The following is a 17,263-nucleotide window of genomic DNA, read 5'->3' as shown; positions in this document are numbered from 1 at the left end:
TTATACATTCCAGATACAAAGGAAAACATGCGAGAAAATAAAGAAAAATAATAAGAAAAACAGCAAATAGAAACTGCATATAACAGGAGGAGGAGGAGGAAAAAAGAAGAAAAAGAAGAAAAAGAAAAAAAAGTAGGAAGAGGAGAAACAAGAAATGAGAAAATATGAGGAAAATAAATAAGGATAAAGAGGACTAGGAGGAGATAAGAAGATAAGAGAGAGAGAAAGAGATGATAAGTATAGAGGAGAGGGAGAGAGATAGAAGAGATATAATTGAAGGAGGAGGGAGAGAAGTTGGAGAACGAGAAAAAGAGAAGAGAGGTAAGGGAAGAGAGAGAGAGAGAGAGAGAGAGAGAGAGAGAGAGAGAGAGAGAGAGAGAGAGAGAGAGAGAGAGAGAGAGAGAGAGAGAGAGAGAGAGAATAACAGATGAATGAAATAAAGAAAGTAGGAAAAAGGGGAAGAGTAATACAAGATGATGATAACAACAACAACAAAAACAATAATGAAAACAAATGTAAGTTTATGTAAATTCTCGATGCTTGGAAATGCTAACTCTCAACAACAAAACAGAGAGGTGACCGTCAGAAGGAGAAGGAGGAGGAGGAGGCTGAGGAGGAGGAAGAGGAGGAGGAGGAGTGACGGAAATGCCAAGGAGAGGACCCCGAGGAGGAAGAGGAGAGGAGAAAAAGTGTGTGGGTGGAGGAGGAGGAGGAGGAGGAGGAGAAGAAGAAGATAGAGATACTGTATATATGTAAGGAGGAGGAGGAAGAGGAGGAGGAGAGGGAGAAGGAGGAGGAGAAAAAAATGCAAGAAGGAGGGGAAGGAGGAGAGAAACAGCATATAAGGAGGAGGAGGAGGAGGAGGAGGAGCAGAAAATTAGTTTATGAAGAATTGCGAGGAGGAGGAGGAGAAGGAGAATGAGGAGGAGGAGGAGGAGGAGGAGGAGGAGGAGGAGGAGGAGGAGGAGGAGGAAAAAATAAGATAAGCTTGGTGCATGACGAAGGTACAATGAGGAGGGAGGGAAGGAGGGAAGGAGGGAGGGAGAGAAGAAGGCCTCGGGCACAGGGAGGAATGAAGGGAGGGAGAGAGAAGCAGACGGGAGCAGGAAGTGGGAGAGAGGACAGTGGCAAGGTATTATTATTATTATTATTATTATTATTATTATTATTATTATTATTATTATTATTATTATTATTATTATTATTATTATTATTATTAGTGCTTTTGTTGTTTTTAATGTTTGTTTTCCTCCATTCTCATCATATTCTTACTTTTCTTCTTTCCTTCATTCCTATCTTTCTTACTTTTTATTTTTCTTCATTCTTTCCTTATATCACTCCCTCAGGGTTTCATATTTTCTTTCTTTCTTTCTTTCTTTTTACTTTTTCTCTTTTCCTTCCTTTCTCCTTCCCTCCCATTCTTTCCCTTCACTTTCCTTCCCTCCCTTCCCTTTCCCGTCTTCTTCCATCCCTTCCCTTCCCTTCCTCTCTCTCTACTCTCCTTCGCCGTCCCAGTCTCCCCTCTTGTCTCCCCCTTTCCATCCTTACCCCTTCCCTCCCTTTCCCTTCTCTTCACTTCCAATCCCTTCTCATCCCCGTCCTCTACCATTTTTCTCAGTCTCTCCTCACTTTCCCTCTCCCTCCCTCCCCATCCCTTCCCCGACTTCTTCCTTCACCTCGCTCTCCCATCCCGTCACCTCTTTCCTCCTTTCCCCTTCCCTCCCTTTCCCTCATTTCTCTTCCCATCCCCATCCTCTCTTTTTCCTTTCATTCTCCCTTCCGGTCACCCCTTCCCTCCCTTACCGGAATACGTAAAAGATTGACCCAGTCTGAGGCAAACAAGTTCAGGGGGATTAATAAAGGTGACCGCCCCTTACCTGCCTTACCCTCACACACCTGACACTGAGCCGGCGGTGTTAGGTGTGTGATCGTGCCTGCCTAAGCGTGATCTTGAGTTAATAACGGATCTGAACGTAAAGTGTTTTGTTATGTTTTTTTTCTTCTTCTATCTATCTATCTATCTATCTATCTTTCTATCTATCTATGTATCTTTTTCTTTCTATGTATCTCTATTTTTCTTTTTGTCTTTCTTTCCTTTCCTTTTTCATTCATTTTTTCCTTCTTTCTTTCTCTCTTTTCTCTTTAGTTCTCTTTCATTCTTTCTCTTTTTCTCTTTCTTTCTCCTTCCTTCCTTGCTTCCCTTTCTCTTTCTTCCTTCCTTCCTTCAATCCTTCTCTATTCTTTCTTTCTTGTTCGTATTCTATTTCATTTAGTGTGTGTGTGTGTGTGTGTGTGTGTGTGTGTGTGTGTGTGTGTGTGTGTGTGTGTGTGTGTGTGTTCGCTGAAGCACCACGCGGCGCCTCTCGGTTGTGTGTGACACGGAATTAAGGTAGAGATTAGTTATAGTGGGTGACCTACTTGTGTGTGTGTGTGTGTGTGTGTGCGCGAGTGTGAGTGTGAGTGACATTCCGATTAAACCACTTATTACTATATTTGCGGAGGAAGAGGAGTAGGAGGAGGAGGAGGGGGTGGAGGACGAGGACGAGGAGGATGAGGACGAGGATGAGGAGGAAGAGGACGAGAAGGAGGACGAGGCTGAGGATGAGGAGTAGAAGTAGGAAAAGAAGGAGGACAATGAGGAGGAGAAAGAGGAGGAAGATGAGGAGGATAACTAGACTAAAGTATGAGTTGGGAAGAGTTATCATAGGCAGAGAAGGAGGACGAGGATGAGGGGGAGGACGAGGATGAGGCTGAGGAGTAGGAATAGGAGGAGAAGGAGAACGAGGAGAAGAAGGAATAGGATGAGAAGGAGGATAACTAGACCAGACTATGAGTCGAGAAGAGACTTAATATTACCACGCTGAGAAAAGTTAATGATCAGCGAAACACGAAGAGAAAGTAAGAAGCAAAGAAAGCATCAAAGAGAGACAGCACAGAAGTAAATTAACAGAGTGTAAAATGCGTACGCGACAAAGAAAAGAGAAAGGAGAGAGTGACAGGGAAGGGAAGGAGGAAAACGAGATTAGCCAACAAAGAGAGCGAGAGAGGGAGAAAGAGAGAGAGAGAGATGAGGAAAGAAAGAGGCAGGAAGTGAAGCAGTGAGAATATCGACTGTCACGAAAGAGTAATGGGAAGCGGAAAAGAAACGAGGAAAAAAGAAAATGAGAAATAATATAAATGCCAATAATTAAGAAAAGAACAGTGTCAATGGAAAGGTCAAGGAGAATGAAGCATGAAGAAAACACAACACTTATTATTATCATTATTATCATTATTACTATTATTATTATTATTATTATTATTATTATTATTATTATTATTATTATTATTATTATTATTATTATTATTATTATTGAGACCCGAACAGTCCCCTCAATAAGCAGACACGGGTATGAAAAACAAAAGACGGTGACGATTAAATAAAAGGATAAAGAGAAAAGAAGAAAAATAGGGGAACAAAAACAGTACCAAGTTAGTTAAGGAAAGGGTTAGGAGTTTCTTTGTAAGCACATGAATTAACGAATTAACGAATGATTAACAAAAACAATATAGTACTAGAACAGAAAATGAACCACCTAGTTTTCTTTCTTTCTTTCATTTTTTTCTTTCTTTCCTTATTTCTTCCTCTTTTGTTTTTCATTCATTCTGTTTTTTCTCCTTCCTTACTTCCACTTTTCCTTCCTTCCTTCCTTCATTTTCTCTATTCTTTCTTTCTTTTTTTCTTTCTTTCTTGATTGTATTCTATTTCATTTAGTGTGTGTGTGTGTGTGTGTGTGTGTGTGTGTGTGTGTGTGTGTGTGTGTGTGTGTGTGTGTGTGTGTGTGTGACGAATGATCCAAGTACAGAATCTTATATGAAAAAAAGAGATAAAAAATAATTGAAAAGATGTTACGTTGAATCGTTGAAGAGAAAGTCTGAGCTAATAACTTTTTGCTTTTCATATACCAATCTTATATATTACAAGCTCTTTCATTTTAACATTTTTCTCATCCTTTTTTTATGTATCTATCTTCCATATTACAAACTTTCCCTTTCTGTCAGCTGTTTTTACCTTCTCCTTACATATCTTCCGTATCACAATTTTTTTTCTTTTTATGCATTTTTTCCATATCACAAGCTCTCACTTTCTATCAATTGTTTTTATTTCCTTTTTTATATTTCTACCTTCCATATTAGTCTCTCATCTCTATCACTAGTTTTTATCTTTTTTTTTATACATTTATCTTCCATTTTGCTATCTCACTCTTTCGATCCTTTGTTTCCACTTCCTTGTATATATATCTCCCATATTAGAAGCTCTTCCTTTCCATCAGCTCTTTCATTACCTTCCTACACATTTATCTTCCATATTACAAACTCCCTTTCCATCAGTTCCAGCCCTATTCAGCCAGACCCCGTTTTCTTTGACGAGCTTTCTATGATCCACTTTTCCGTGTTAATTGACAGCTATATCGAACGTATTAATCTTCTCTCTCTCTCTCGGTAATTGTATGGCGCAAAATACTGGGCCAAGAAGGAAAGCAGTCGGAAGTGGAGTGTGCGGAAAGGGCAAATAGATGGCGTGCAACGTGAGATCGGAGAAAAAAAAATGTTTGCGGAAGTGAGTTATGTTGGGAAAATAGATACCGTATTAATCGTAAAGGGGGGGGGGAGGGTAGGGAAGGAAGGAGGGAGGGAGGAAAGGAGGGAAGGGAGAGGAGAGACATTGTTGGGTGTGGATGCCAAAGGGAGGGATGTGGGGCTGTGTGTGTGTGTGTGTGTGTGTGTGTGTATTTCTGTGTGTTTTACGTACATTGCAAGATAGGAACACTGTAAAAAAACTCATCTTCATCATCACCACTATCATCATCATCAGCCTTTACAAGTCCACGACAGAACAAAGACCTTTCCTAACGTCCTCTGAGTTATGCTGCGAAAATAAGTACCGTACATTGCAAGATAGGAACACTAAAAAAACTCATCTTCAGCATCACCACCACCATCATCATCAGCCTTTACTAGTCCACGACAGAACAAAGACCTTTCCTAACATCCTCCAACCACTGAACCTTGAAGATGGAAGCCTCACTCCCACACTCTCCGACTCACAACAAAAATATCCTAAGGTCACGAAGGAGATTAATCGGATACTCATGAGTGGTTTCACGTTCATAGTGCAAAAGCCTTGTCATACTATCTCCCGACTCATAAAACTATACTCATGGAAATACCTACAACCTCTACGAAAGCCTTATCAATTGTGGGTAAGTGTGTAAGCCCCGAAACTACTCATGGAAATACCTACAACCTCTACGAAAGCCTTATCAATTGTGGGTGAAGGTGTAAGCCCCGAAACTACTCATGGAAATACCTACAACCTCTACGAAAGCCTTATCAATTGTGGGTGAGTGTGTAAGCCCCGAAACTACTCATGGAAATATCTACAATCTCTACGAAAGCCTTATCAATTGTGGGTTAAGGTGTAAGCCCCAAACTGCTCATGGAAATATCTACAACCTCTACGAAAGCCTTATCAATTGTGGGTGAGTGTGTAAGCCCCAAAACTACTCATGGAAATATCTACAACCTCTACGAAAGCCTTATCAATTGTGGGTTAAGGTGTACGCCCCGAAACTACTCATGGAAATATCTACAACCTCTACGAAAGCCTTATCAATTGTGGGTTAAGGTGTAAGCCCCAAACTACTCTTGGAAATATCTACAACCTCTACGAAAGCCTTATCAATTGTGGGTTAAGGTGTACGCCTCGAAACTACTCATGGAAATACCTACAACCTCTACGAAAGCCTTATCAATTGTGGGTTAAGGTGTAAGCCCCAAACTACTCATGGAAATATCTACAACCTCTACGAAAGCCTTATCAATTGTGGGTTAAGGTGTACGCCCCAAAACTACTCATGGAAATACCTACAACCTCTACGAAAGCCTTATCAATTGGTGTGTAAGCCCCATTTTGTTTGAGTATATAGACCTGAGACAGACACGCATGGAATCTCTCATCCCTCTTTCCCAGGCCGTGTTTACCTCCTCTATCGACGAGTCTTGGCCGTGAGGGGAATCACTTAACATTTATCTTTGTATCGGCGTGCGGCCTTCCTATCAACACATCGTGAGAGACGGAAAATAAGGCCATAAAAAAGAGAGAGGGAAAGAAAAAAGTTAACATTGTACTTGTGTGGAAGGAATTACAAACCCCAAAGATGGCAACACTGCCTTAGCTTGCAGGGGTAACCATAATAATTTTCTCTTTCCTTTTTTTTTTTTTTTTTCATAGTTTAATGTATCTATTTTCCCCCTCTGTGTTGCGTTAAACTTGTGTACTTCAGGGATGTTTAAGTGTGTGTCTGTTTACTTATATCGCCCTTGCTTTTATTAACCTCTTTCCACTTACACATTACCCACGTCCTCCTCCTCCTCCTCCTCCTCCTCCTACCTCTCCTCCCCCTCTTTCCTCTCCTTTGACCTCCTCTCCTCCCCACGCAGTCGTTTGTGTTTACTTCTATCTCCTTTACTCCCATTAACCTCTTTCCACTTACTCACTATCCCCCACCTCCTCCTCCTCCTCCTCCTCTCTTCCTCTTCCTCCACCTCCTCCCTCTCTTTCTCCTCCTCTCCTCCCCACCAAGTCGATTGCGTTTACTTTAATCTCCTTTACTCTTAACCTCTTTCCACCTACTCCCCACAACCCCTCTTCCTCCTACTCTTACCTCTCTTCCTCTTCCTCCTCCTCCTCCTCCTCCCCACTCAGTCGCTTCACTTGTACGGTTTCAGGATGACTTTGGAGCCTTCGCCTTCATGCATGCCGGACACCATGTTCACCTGAGTACGTGGGAGGCGAACAGGTAAGCTGGGAGGGAGAGGTGAGAGTGGGAAGGGGAGTGTAGGTGAGGGAGACGGAGAGGTGAGAGTAGGAAGGGGTGTGTAGGTGAGGGAGAGGGAGAGGTAAGAGGGAGTGTAGGTGAGGGAGAGGGAGATAGGTGGAGAGACTGGAAGAGGAGGAGGAGTTGGAGGAGGAGGGAATAAAGATGTGGGTGTTATGTGGAGGGAGAGAAGAAAGGTGGAGAGGAGAGATGGAAAGGGAGGTAAGGGAGATGATGTAGGAGGAGAACGGTAAAGAGAGAGAGAGAGAGTGAGGGAGGTGTCTTTGTCCTGGGCAGCGGTGATGGTGGTGGTGGTGGTGGTGATGACCTTGAGGTTGGAGGGTACAGGGACCTACGCCCACACCACCACCACCGCCACAACCACCACCACCACCGCCACCACCACCACCACCACCACCACCACCACCATCTTTCCTCTGCACCAATACTGTCACTACCACTACCATCACCCCCACCACCACCACCACCCCTCCATTACACCACCAGTGTCATCACCACCACCACTACCATTGTCACCACCAGTCATCATCTTCATCACCAGGGCCACCACCACTACCATAACTTCTACTACCACCTCTTTCACCATCATTTTCACTACCAATAACGCCATCAACACTATCAACAACACTATCTTTATAACAACCAACAATATCACTATCATCATTACCATTTCTCCCAGTGCCACCACCTCCATTGTCATCACCATCATTAATAACACCACTCCATCACCATCACCATCACCACCACTCCCACAATCACTATCATCACCCTCACAATGCATAACCCTTGTCACTGTTGTGTTCACCACCATCATCACCACCATCACCATCACCATCATCATCATCATCATCACTACCACCATCACCACCTCGAATGCCAAGTTGTTTTTGTTGTTGCTGTTGATGATGATGATGATGATGAAAGATAATGTAAGTGAAACAGATTTTTAGAGAGAGAGAGAGAGAGAGAGAGAGAGAGAGAGAGAGAGAGAGAGAGAGAGAGAGAGAGAGAGAGAGAGAGAGAGAGAGAGAGAGAGAGAGAGAGAGAGAGAGACCCGCCCTCCTCCTCTTCCTCCACCCTCTACAACCTCCAAATATGGGAAGTGTTCATTGGAGCGAGGAAAACATACACACGCACGCACACGCACTCAATCACTCTTACACACACACACACACACACACACACACACACACACACACACACACACACACACACACACACACACACACATATTGATTTCTTTGTCTTCGTGAAATCCTTTCGCTGAAAATTTGATGATAAAACAAATAAATATGAATGATGATGGTGATAATAAAAATAATAACAATAATAATAAAAAATAATGATAATAATGATAATAATGACAATAATAACAATATACGACATTTTGGACAGAGAATGATATATTTAGCATTGTTTTGAGAGAGAGAGAGAGAGAGAGAGAGAGAGAGAGAGAGAGAGAGAGAGAGAGAGAGAGAGAGAGAGAGAGAGAGAGAGAGAGAGAGGTCAGCATCTTACAACACGACCAGTTCTGATGCCTGATGCCGTCTCTCTCTCTCTCTCCCCCTTCGTGGACATACTAGACAACGCCCAAGACTTAACTCAGATTTATATGGAAGGAGAGAGAGAGAGAGAGATTCGTGACGTCCCCCCCTTTTTTGTGATTTGCAGGACCCCTCACTTTCACTCTCTTTGGTCATTTCTCTGTGTGGGAGGAAGAAGGAAGAGGAGAGCAGAAGGAGGAGAAGGAGAAGGAGGAAGGAGGAGAAGGAAAAGAGTAAATGGTAGAGGAAGAAAGGAATGGAGAGAAGGGAAGAAAAGGGGAAAAAGTACTGCAAAAAAAAAAAAACGAAGGAAAGGTGTGAGAGGAACCAATTTAGGGGAAGGTATGGAGGAATGATGATGGGAATGGTGGTGATGGGGAGGGGAGAAACTATTGTCATGGGTGATGATTGGGATGGGAAATGAGTATAGGGGAAGACTGTAAGGTGTAGATGGGGGCAGAAGGAAGAGAGGAAGAAGAGAGGATGGAAGAGGAAGGGGAAGGGGGAGGAGATGATCAATGGAATGGTGTTACGGGGGGAGTTTTAATGGTGGGGTGATAATGAATGATAGGGGAGGTAAGGGGGTGGCGGTAACATGAGAGGAAAGAGGAAGGGGAGATGGGGAGATGAAAATGGGGCGAGATGGGGAGAGGGAACATGATGGATATTGATGGTTCATGAGGGTGGGAGAATGGGAGGAGGATGGGAAGTGGACGTAGAGGAGGAGGAGGAGGAGGAGGTGGAATAGCGGTAACCTGGTATGGTGTGTGGTGGGTGGTGATGGTGGTGGTGGTGGGTGGTGGTGGTGGTGGGTGGTGGTGGTGGTGGTGGTGGTGGTGGAGGGACTAGTTGGGTCGTGACCTGACCAGCTCCAGTTTGCCTTGTGAGATGGGGTTGATGGTGGAGGTGGAGGTGGAGGGGGGCTGGGGGGATGGAGGTGGGTGTTGGTGGGGGTGAGGGTGGGTGGAGGTGGTGATGGGTGTAGGTGGGGTAAAGGTTAAAAAGTCAGTCTTGGAGAGCTTTGCGTCACCACCCACCCATCCACTCACCCATGCACCTCCTCCACTCACTCACCCATATCATCCACCTCATCCACTCCCCTTCCTTCCCTCTGTTATCTCTACTCGTTATCTCTTCCCTCCTCTTACTCCGCCATTCACACACTCTCCTCCCTTCCCTTAGTTTTCTTTACATCTCATTTTTTCCTCTTCTCCTTAATCCCCTTTCTCAGTTTCCTTCCTTCCCTTCCTCATTATTTTCTCTTCTTCCTTTACTCAGTTCCCTATACTCGTTATTTTTTCCTCCTCATTCTTTCTCCTCCACTCATCCACCTTCCTTTCTTTTCCTCAGTTTCATTTGCTCCTTATTTATTCTTCCTCTTTTTCCTCCTTCACATACTCACTCGCCTTTCTTCCCTCAATTCCTTTTATTTCTTATCTTTATCCTCCTCTTACTCCTTCTCGACTCACCCACCCTCCATATTTTCCTCTTTCCTTTATTCCTTATTTTTTTCCTTCTCTCCCTCCTCCTCCTCCTCCATTCACCCTCCATCCTTCCTTTATTTTCCTTTATCCGTTGTCTCTTTCCTCCTCTCTTTCAACAAACTCTTTCTTCAGGCAACTTTCATCCACCTCTAAAGCTCAACCACATCATCCACTCAGCTATCAATCTCATCCACTCACGTTTCCCTTCACTCATGCTTCATCTTCGTCTATCAATTTCTCTTTCAGTTTTGCATCAACGCCAAATTTTTTCACCTTTCCACTCACTCACTCACTCATGCCCTCACTCAACTCTCATCTCCTTGACTCATTTTCTTTACCCTCCTTCTCCTCCTCTTCATCTCTCCCTCCTCCAGTTGCCTTCTTTTATCCATCTCTGCAATACCAGCTTCGTCTACCTTCCCACTACTTACTCACTCACCCACTAACTCACGTACTTACTCACTCACTCATGATCTGATTCCTCTGCTCCTCATCTCTGTTTCTTTGTCTCTCCTTTCTTTCCTATCTTTTATATTTTTGTTTCATTTACTCACTTAACCTCCTTATTTCTTTGTCTGTCTTTTTGTTTCTCTATACATCTTTTTGCTTTCCTTCTCATCTTTAATGTTTTTGTTTTTTTCCATCAACTTTCTCATTTTTTTTTACGTATTTCATTTTTACGTGATTCTCTCATTTTCTCTTTTCTTGATTTATATTCTCGTTTACTGCCTTTTATTTTCACTCGCAACGTTTTCGCCGAATTTCTATTTTACTTTTTTTTTCCATTCACAGTTTCTATCTCCTTCATTTCTCTCACTTTTCTTTCCTTCCACTCTTCTTTTTCCTTCTCCTCCTGTTCACCTTCCATGATTCATAAATTTATCTCCTTTTCCCTTTCAGTATTTTCAAGTTTCCTCCTCTTTGTTTTCTCACCTCTCTTCCTCCTTCCCTCTCCCAGATTCTCCTACTTCCCTCTTCTTCACACTCTCTCTTTCCCTCCCCTTCTCCTCTTCCTTCCCATCTGTATCTTCCCCTTACCTTACGCTCCCCCTCTTCCCTTTCCCTCCCCTTCTCCTCTTCATTCCCATCTGTATCTTCCTCTTACCCTTACGCTGCCCCCTCCTCCCTTTCTCTCCCCTCCATCCCGTTCCACTAACACAATGAAGGTGGGAAATCCATCTTCTTTTCTCTCCTTCTTTTCTTCTCCTTTTCCCCTTCTTTCCCTCTTTTTGTCATCTCCTTCCCCTTAGGTTTCCTCTCCCACTCTCCCTTTCTTTTCTTCATCTCCTTCATCTTAATATCAGCACTTAATTTTTTTTCGTCTTCCTATTCACTAACTCATCTCTCAGCTCCTTCACTCATTTTCTGTACAATCCTCTACCTCTTCCTCCTCCTCTTCCTCCTCTCTCCACATTCAATGACGGTGGAAAATTCGGTACAACTCGGTTCGGCTCGTTCAAGTAAATCGAGGTAAAGCGTCGTAATCAGGCTCGTATAATTAACTTGATTCCTGTTACTCTTTACTCCTGCTTGCTTATCTCACCTGGTTTGCTTGGCCTGGACGTAACTCGTTTGTTTGCCTCTCACCTGGAAGGGGAAAAAATAATAGATTAGTTTGTGGTTAATTTGATTTTTCTTTTTAACATGGTTTCTGCTACTTCTACTTTTACTACTATTCTACTACTACTGCTACTACTGCTACTACAACAACAGCAACAACAACAACAACAACAACAACAACAACAACAACAACAACTACTACTACTACTACTACTACTACTACTACTACTACTACTACTACTACTACTACTAGTACTATTTGTTGTTACTGGTAAATGTGAGAGAATAATGAGAAAATGTACCCTTTCTCTCTCTCTCTCTCTCTCTCTCTCTCTCTCTCTCTCTCTCTCTCTCTCTCTCTCTCTCTCTCTCTCTCTCTCTCTCTCTCTCTCTCTCTCAACTGGAGGAACATGAGGTGAGTGGGCTAACCCTTCCTCCTTCTCTCTCTCTCTCTCTCTCTCTCTCTCTCTCTCTCTCTCTCTCTCTCTCTCTCTCTCTCTCTCTCTCTCTCTCTCTCTCTCTCTCTCTCTCTCTCTCTCTCTCTCTCTCCTCCCTCTTTCATCTCCTCCCTTCCCTCTCTTCTCTTCTTTCCTCGTCCTCCTCCTCTTCTTCCTCTTCCTCCCCTCCTCCTCCTCCCCCTTCTCTTCTTCCTCCTCCTCCTTATTCACTCTTACCTCCTTCTTGTTTTCGCTTTTATTCTTCTTGTTTCCTTATTTGAGTTTCCTTCTTTGTGTCCTCCTCCTCCTCCTCCTCTCCTGTTTATCTTTACTCTTGTTTCTTTCTTCTTTGTCCTCTTGTTCGTTTGTTTTATTGTCTTTGTTTATCTTTCCTCTTGTTCCTTTCTTCCTTTTCCTCTTCCATGTTTTCGTGTTCAAAGTTTCGTTTTCTTTTTTTTCTTCCTTCTGTATCGTGTTGTTCTTGTTCTTATTTCTCTTTGTCTTCTTTTTCTCCTTTTTTCTTCATCTTCTTCTCCGTCTTCTTTTTTTTCTTCTCCCTCTTCCTCTTCTTCTTCTCCGTCTTCTTCTTTTTCTCCCTCTTCTTCTTCTCCCTCTACTTCATCTTCTTCTTCTTCTTCTTCTTCTTCTTCTTCTTCTTCTTCTTCTTCTTCTTCTTCTTCTTCTTCTTCTTCTTCTTCTTTACCACCAACACCAACACACCCACATTCACCTTAAATGCTTGTCCTTCCTCCTCCTCCTCCTCCTCCTCCTCCTCCACTCCACCCCTCTCCTCTCACCACCACGAATAATTTCAATGCTCACAAGATAGTGATCCAACAACCTAGCTTGACTTGCAATATTTTAAGGGTCCAAGTGCAAACAGAGGAGTGATGTCATATATATATATATATATATATATATATATATATATATATATATATATATATATATATATATATATATATATATATATATATACTATGACGTCACACATGTAAACAAAGATGGCGCCACACAAACCAAAGTAAACAAACCACCCTACGTAAACTAAGAGAGAGAGAGAGAGAGAGCATACGAAATCTCACGACTTTCTTCATTTTCTCTCGATTTCCTGATTTCCGGAAAAATTTTGTGGTGAATGTCAGTCATCTCTCTCTCTCTCTCTCTCTCTCTCGTCACGCCACAATTGCAGTGACTGTGCTTGTGTGGAGGAAAGGTGGAGGGAGGGAGGGAGGGAATGGAGAGAAGAAGGAAAGTAGGAAGGAAGAAGGAGGAAGGACGCTGTACGGGAATCAAGGAGAGAGAGAGAGAGAGAGAGAGAGAGAGAGAGAGAGAGAGAGAGAGAGAGAGAGAGTTCCTGTCTTTTATTTCACTTTTTCTTTTTTGTAACAGTTTATCTTTTCCTTTCTCTAATTTTTTCCTCCACCTTTTCTTTATTTCTTCTTTTACTTCTCTTCTCATTCTTCTTCATCTTCTTCTTTTTCTTCTTCTTCTTCTTCTTCTTTTTCGTCTTTGTGTTCTTGTTTTTGTGATTGTTCTTGTTTTTCTTCTTCTTCTTCTTCTTCTTCTTTTTCTTCTTCTTCTTCTTTTTCTTTTTCTTCTTCTTATTCGTGTTCTTATTTTTCTTGTTCTTGTGATTGTTTTTGTTTTTCATCATCATCATCTTCTTTTCTTCTTCTTCTTCTTCTTCTTTTTCCACTTCCTCTTCTTCTTCCACATTCTCGTCTCCTGTTCTCACCTCTACATGCACTCTCTCCTCAACATAACCTGGATATAGCCTCCACTTCACTCCTTATTTCACGCTTGAGTAAGAGTGCGTTGCTTTCATTATCATTATCCCGCTAATTTCCAATCGTATCATTACTCCACTTTCCGTCTCCCATCTTCCCTCTGCACCAATTCCACCCACCTCCTTTGTTATCTTGCCTTTCTCTCTCTTTCTCCTCTCTCTTTCCCCCTCTCTTTCTCTCGCGTGGCCTTTAAACTCAGGTGATGACGTGGGAGATACCTGTAATCTACGCCTCACCTCGTTTAATAATCCTAAAGGTATACTGGAAAGGGTTGTTTGGGGAGAAGATTCACTGGGGCTCCTGTTTCCATATTCTCAAACGTCTTGGGGCTTTTTTTTTTAACGACAAAGAAGACAGCTCAAGGGCACAAAAAAGGAAACAATAATAAAAAAAAAAGCCCGCTACTCGATGCTCCTAAATACACATACACACCCACATTTGATAAGGCTTTCGTATACGTTGTGGGTCTTTCCAGTGGTAGTTTTATGGCCCTAGTGATAGTTAGACAAGGCTTCTGCTCCGTGAATGTGAATAATAACCGATGAGAACCCGACTAACCTCCTTTGTGGCTTCTGGAAATATATGCTTTGTGAGAGAAGGGAGCGTTTGAGAATACTTGGCTTTTCACGCGAGATGGTTACTGTTTTCTCTCCTGCTTACGTTCATAGCGGCTTAAGGTTTCTAGTTGGCCTGTTTAGGTGCGCTTGCGGTGGGAGGGTGAAGCTTGTGTTGGCGGCTACGGGAGTTTTTTTTCAGTATAGTAACTCCACCCTCCTCTTCCTCCTCCTTTATCTTGCTTTTGCTCATACCGCTATTCCCAACTACTACTACTACTACTACTACTACTACTACTACTACTACTATTTCCAGGCATTATTTCAGAGGTCGACTTTTGAATATTTTTTTTCGGGCGTGTTTCCAGGATGTACCACCATGGGACTAGTTTTTAGGGGGGACTGAAAAAGTGTGTGTGAGGGCAGCGGTGGTGGTGGTGTTCCCCGTGCCCCTGAAAACAGCTAGAGCACAGTTAAGGGTCAGGGGGAAGGGGAAGGGGAAAGGGAAGGGAAGGGAAGGGGATGCGGGGGAAGGGAATAAGACTTGTTTTTGTTAATCCTCCCGACTGGTTTCTCGTGCTACTGTGTGTCAGGAGGAGGAGGAGGAAGAGGAGGAAGAGGAGGAGGTGATGGTGAAGTGGGAGGGAACGGAATGGGGTAATGGAGGTAATGGAAGGGGGGTGACTTTCCTAAACCTGTCTGTCCATCTTGATTGGGGTAAGAGCGTGTTGAGGGAGAGGGGAGGGGGGAGAAGGAAAGGGTTACGGCATGGGAGGAGGAGGAAGAGGAGGAGGTGGAGGAGGAAGAAGAGGAAGAAGAGGAGGAGGAAAGGTGTAATTAGTGGAGTGATTTAGTTATTTCTTCTTTTTTTTTAGCTCAGCAACAAGGGAAGCTAATGAAGGCAGGTAACACACACACACACACACACACACACACACACACACACACACACACACACATACACACACGTTGTTATTGCTATCATTATAACATTTCATACCCACCCACGTGCACATACACACGCACAGTCACGCACGTACACACACACACACACACACACACACACACACACACACACACACACACACACACACACACACACACACACACGTATCTAGACCGGTTAGTTTGCCAGTGTAGAAAAAAATAACTAGTTGGAGTGTGTCAGGAACTGGTTGAGTCAGTCAGTCAGTCAGTCAGTCAGCCACCTAAGTTATCGTCTTTGATAATATTAGAATTTCTTTTTGGTATGTTTCGGGCCAGTCAGTAAGTCAGTCAGTGAGTCTATCACACAGCCCCCAGTCAATCAGTCAGTCAGTTAATCAGTTCGCCAATCAGTCAGTCAATCACACAGCCCCAGTCAGTCGTTCAGTCAGTCAATCAGCCAGTCAGTTAGTCAGTCAGCCAGCCAATCAGCTAGTCGTTCAGTCAGTCTCTCAAACTTCAGTCAGCAAGTTGGTCAGTCAGTCAATCAGTTCGCCAGTCAGTCAGTCAATCACTCAGTTCCCAGTCAGCCAGTCAGTCAGTCACCCAAACTTCAGTCAGTCCGTCAGTTAGAGAGTCAGTCAGCCAGTCAGTCAATCATTCATTCATTCATTAACTCATTAAGTCAGTCAGTCACCCAAACTTCATTCATTCATTCATGCAGTCAGTAAGTCAGTCACCCAAACTTCATTCATTCATTCAGTCAGTCAGTCAGTCACCCAAACTTCATTCATTCATTCATTCAGTCAGTCAGTCAGTCACCCAAACTTCATACATTCATTCATTCAGTCAGTCAGTCACCCAAACTTCATTCATTCATTCAGTCAGTCAGTTATTCCGTTCGTCCAAGTTTCTCTCTATCATTGGACTTGACTTTGAGGCGGATCAGTTTCATTGTTTGGCTTTCTCACAATGACGGGAAACGAGGAAGCGGAGTGGCGGGGTTTCATTCACTCCATTATACCAAGTTTTTTTTGTTTTCTTTTTGAGTTATGATTTTTTTTTACTCCTTTGTTGCGTTCGAGTTTTTTGGGGGGTTAACAAATTTCTCTTCTCTAAGTTGTCATTGTCTTTAAAAACTTTCGGTGTATATCACATTGATTTGTAGTATTTTTTATTCTGTGTGTGTGTGTGTGTGTGTGTGTGTGTGTGTGTGTGTGTGTGTGTGTGTGTGTGTCTCATTCTTCCTTCCTTTATTCCTCCCTTCCTTCACCTTTTTTTTATCTTCCCTTCACCTTTACCTTCTCACATTTGCTCTCCTCCTTCTCCTGTAATATCTCTCTTTCTTTTCCTCCTCTCTCTTCCTTCTTCTTTTTTTATCTTCCTCTTCCTTTTCCTCTCCTTTTCTCCCTCCTCCCTCTTTCTTTTCATGTCCTTTATCCATTTTCTGCCATCTTCATTTATCATTTTTATCTTTATTATATCGTTTATTCTTTGTCTTTTTCCTTCCTTCCCTCAGTTTCCATAACCTATCTTTCCTCTCACTCTCATTATCTTTCCCCAGTATCTTATTTCCCCACTTCTTCCTTCTCTTAGTCTTCTTTTTCTTCTTTCTCTCTTCTTTTCCCCCTCTCCATGCATACTTTTCCTTCCTCCTTTTATCACCTCGACGAGTTCTTCCCATCTTTATTTTCTTCTTTTTCTTCTTCCTCCCCTTCCACACTTTCCCTCCCTTCTTTCATCACCTCGACGAGTTCTTCCCATCTTTATTTTCTTCTTTTTCTTCTTACTCTCTTCTTTTCACCCTTTCCTTACTTTCCCTTCATCTTTTTATCACCTCGACGAGTTCTTCCTATCTCTATTTTCTTCTTCCTATCTTCTTCCTCCCCTTCCACATACTTTCCCTCCCTTCTTTTATCACCTCGACGAGTTTTTCCCATTTTTATTTTCTTCTTCCTCTCTTCTTTTCCTACTGTCCATACTTTCCCTCCCTTCTTTTATCACCTCGACGATTTCTTCCCATCTCTGTTTTCTTCTTTTTCTTCTTCCTCTCTTCTTCCTCCCCTTCCACACTTTCCCTCCCTTCTTT

General features: G+C 42.8%; 2 protein-coding genes across 2 annotated transcripts in view; one reads left to right on the top strand and one right to left on the bottom strand.

The window, feature by feature from the left end:
• Positions 1-17,263, top strand: part of LOC126996293 (G-protein coupled receptor GRL101-like) — a 222,614-nt gene that overhangs the window by 46,180 nt on the left and 159,171 nt on the right. Inside the window, exon 4 of the mRNA XM_050856670.1 lies at positions 6,772-6,842. The gene's annotated coding sequence lies outside the window, so the exon portion shown is untranslated. The remainder of the gene's footprint in view (positions 1-6,771; positions 6,843-17,263) is intronic.
• The window catches only part of LOC126996055 (ATP-dependent RNA helicase ddx23-like), a 59,233-nt gene that overhangs the window by 35,329 nt on the left and 6,641 nt on the right, over positions 1-17,263 (bottom strand). The gene's annotated exons all lie outside the window — the stretch shown is intronic.

The sequence above is a fragment of the Eriocheir sinensis genome, chromosome 9 (genome assembly GCF_024679095.1).
Source record: "Eriocheir sinensis breed Jianghai 21 chromosome 9, ASM2467909v1, whole genome shotgun sequence".
Classification (NCBI taxonomy): domain Eukaryota; kingdom Metazoa; phylum Arthropoda; class Malacostraca; order Decapoda; family Varunidae; genus Eriocheir; species Eriocheir sinensis.
This window is presented reverse-complemented; position numbering and strand designations above follow the sequence as displayed.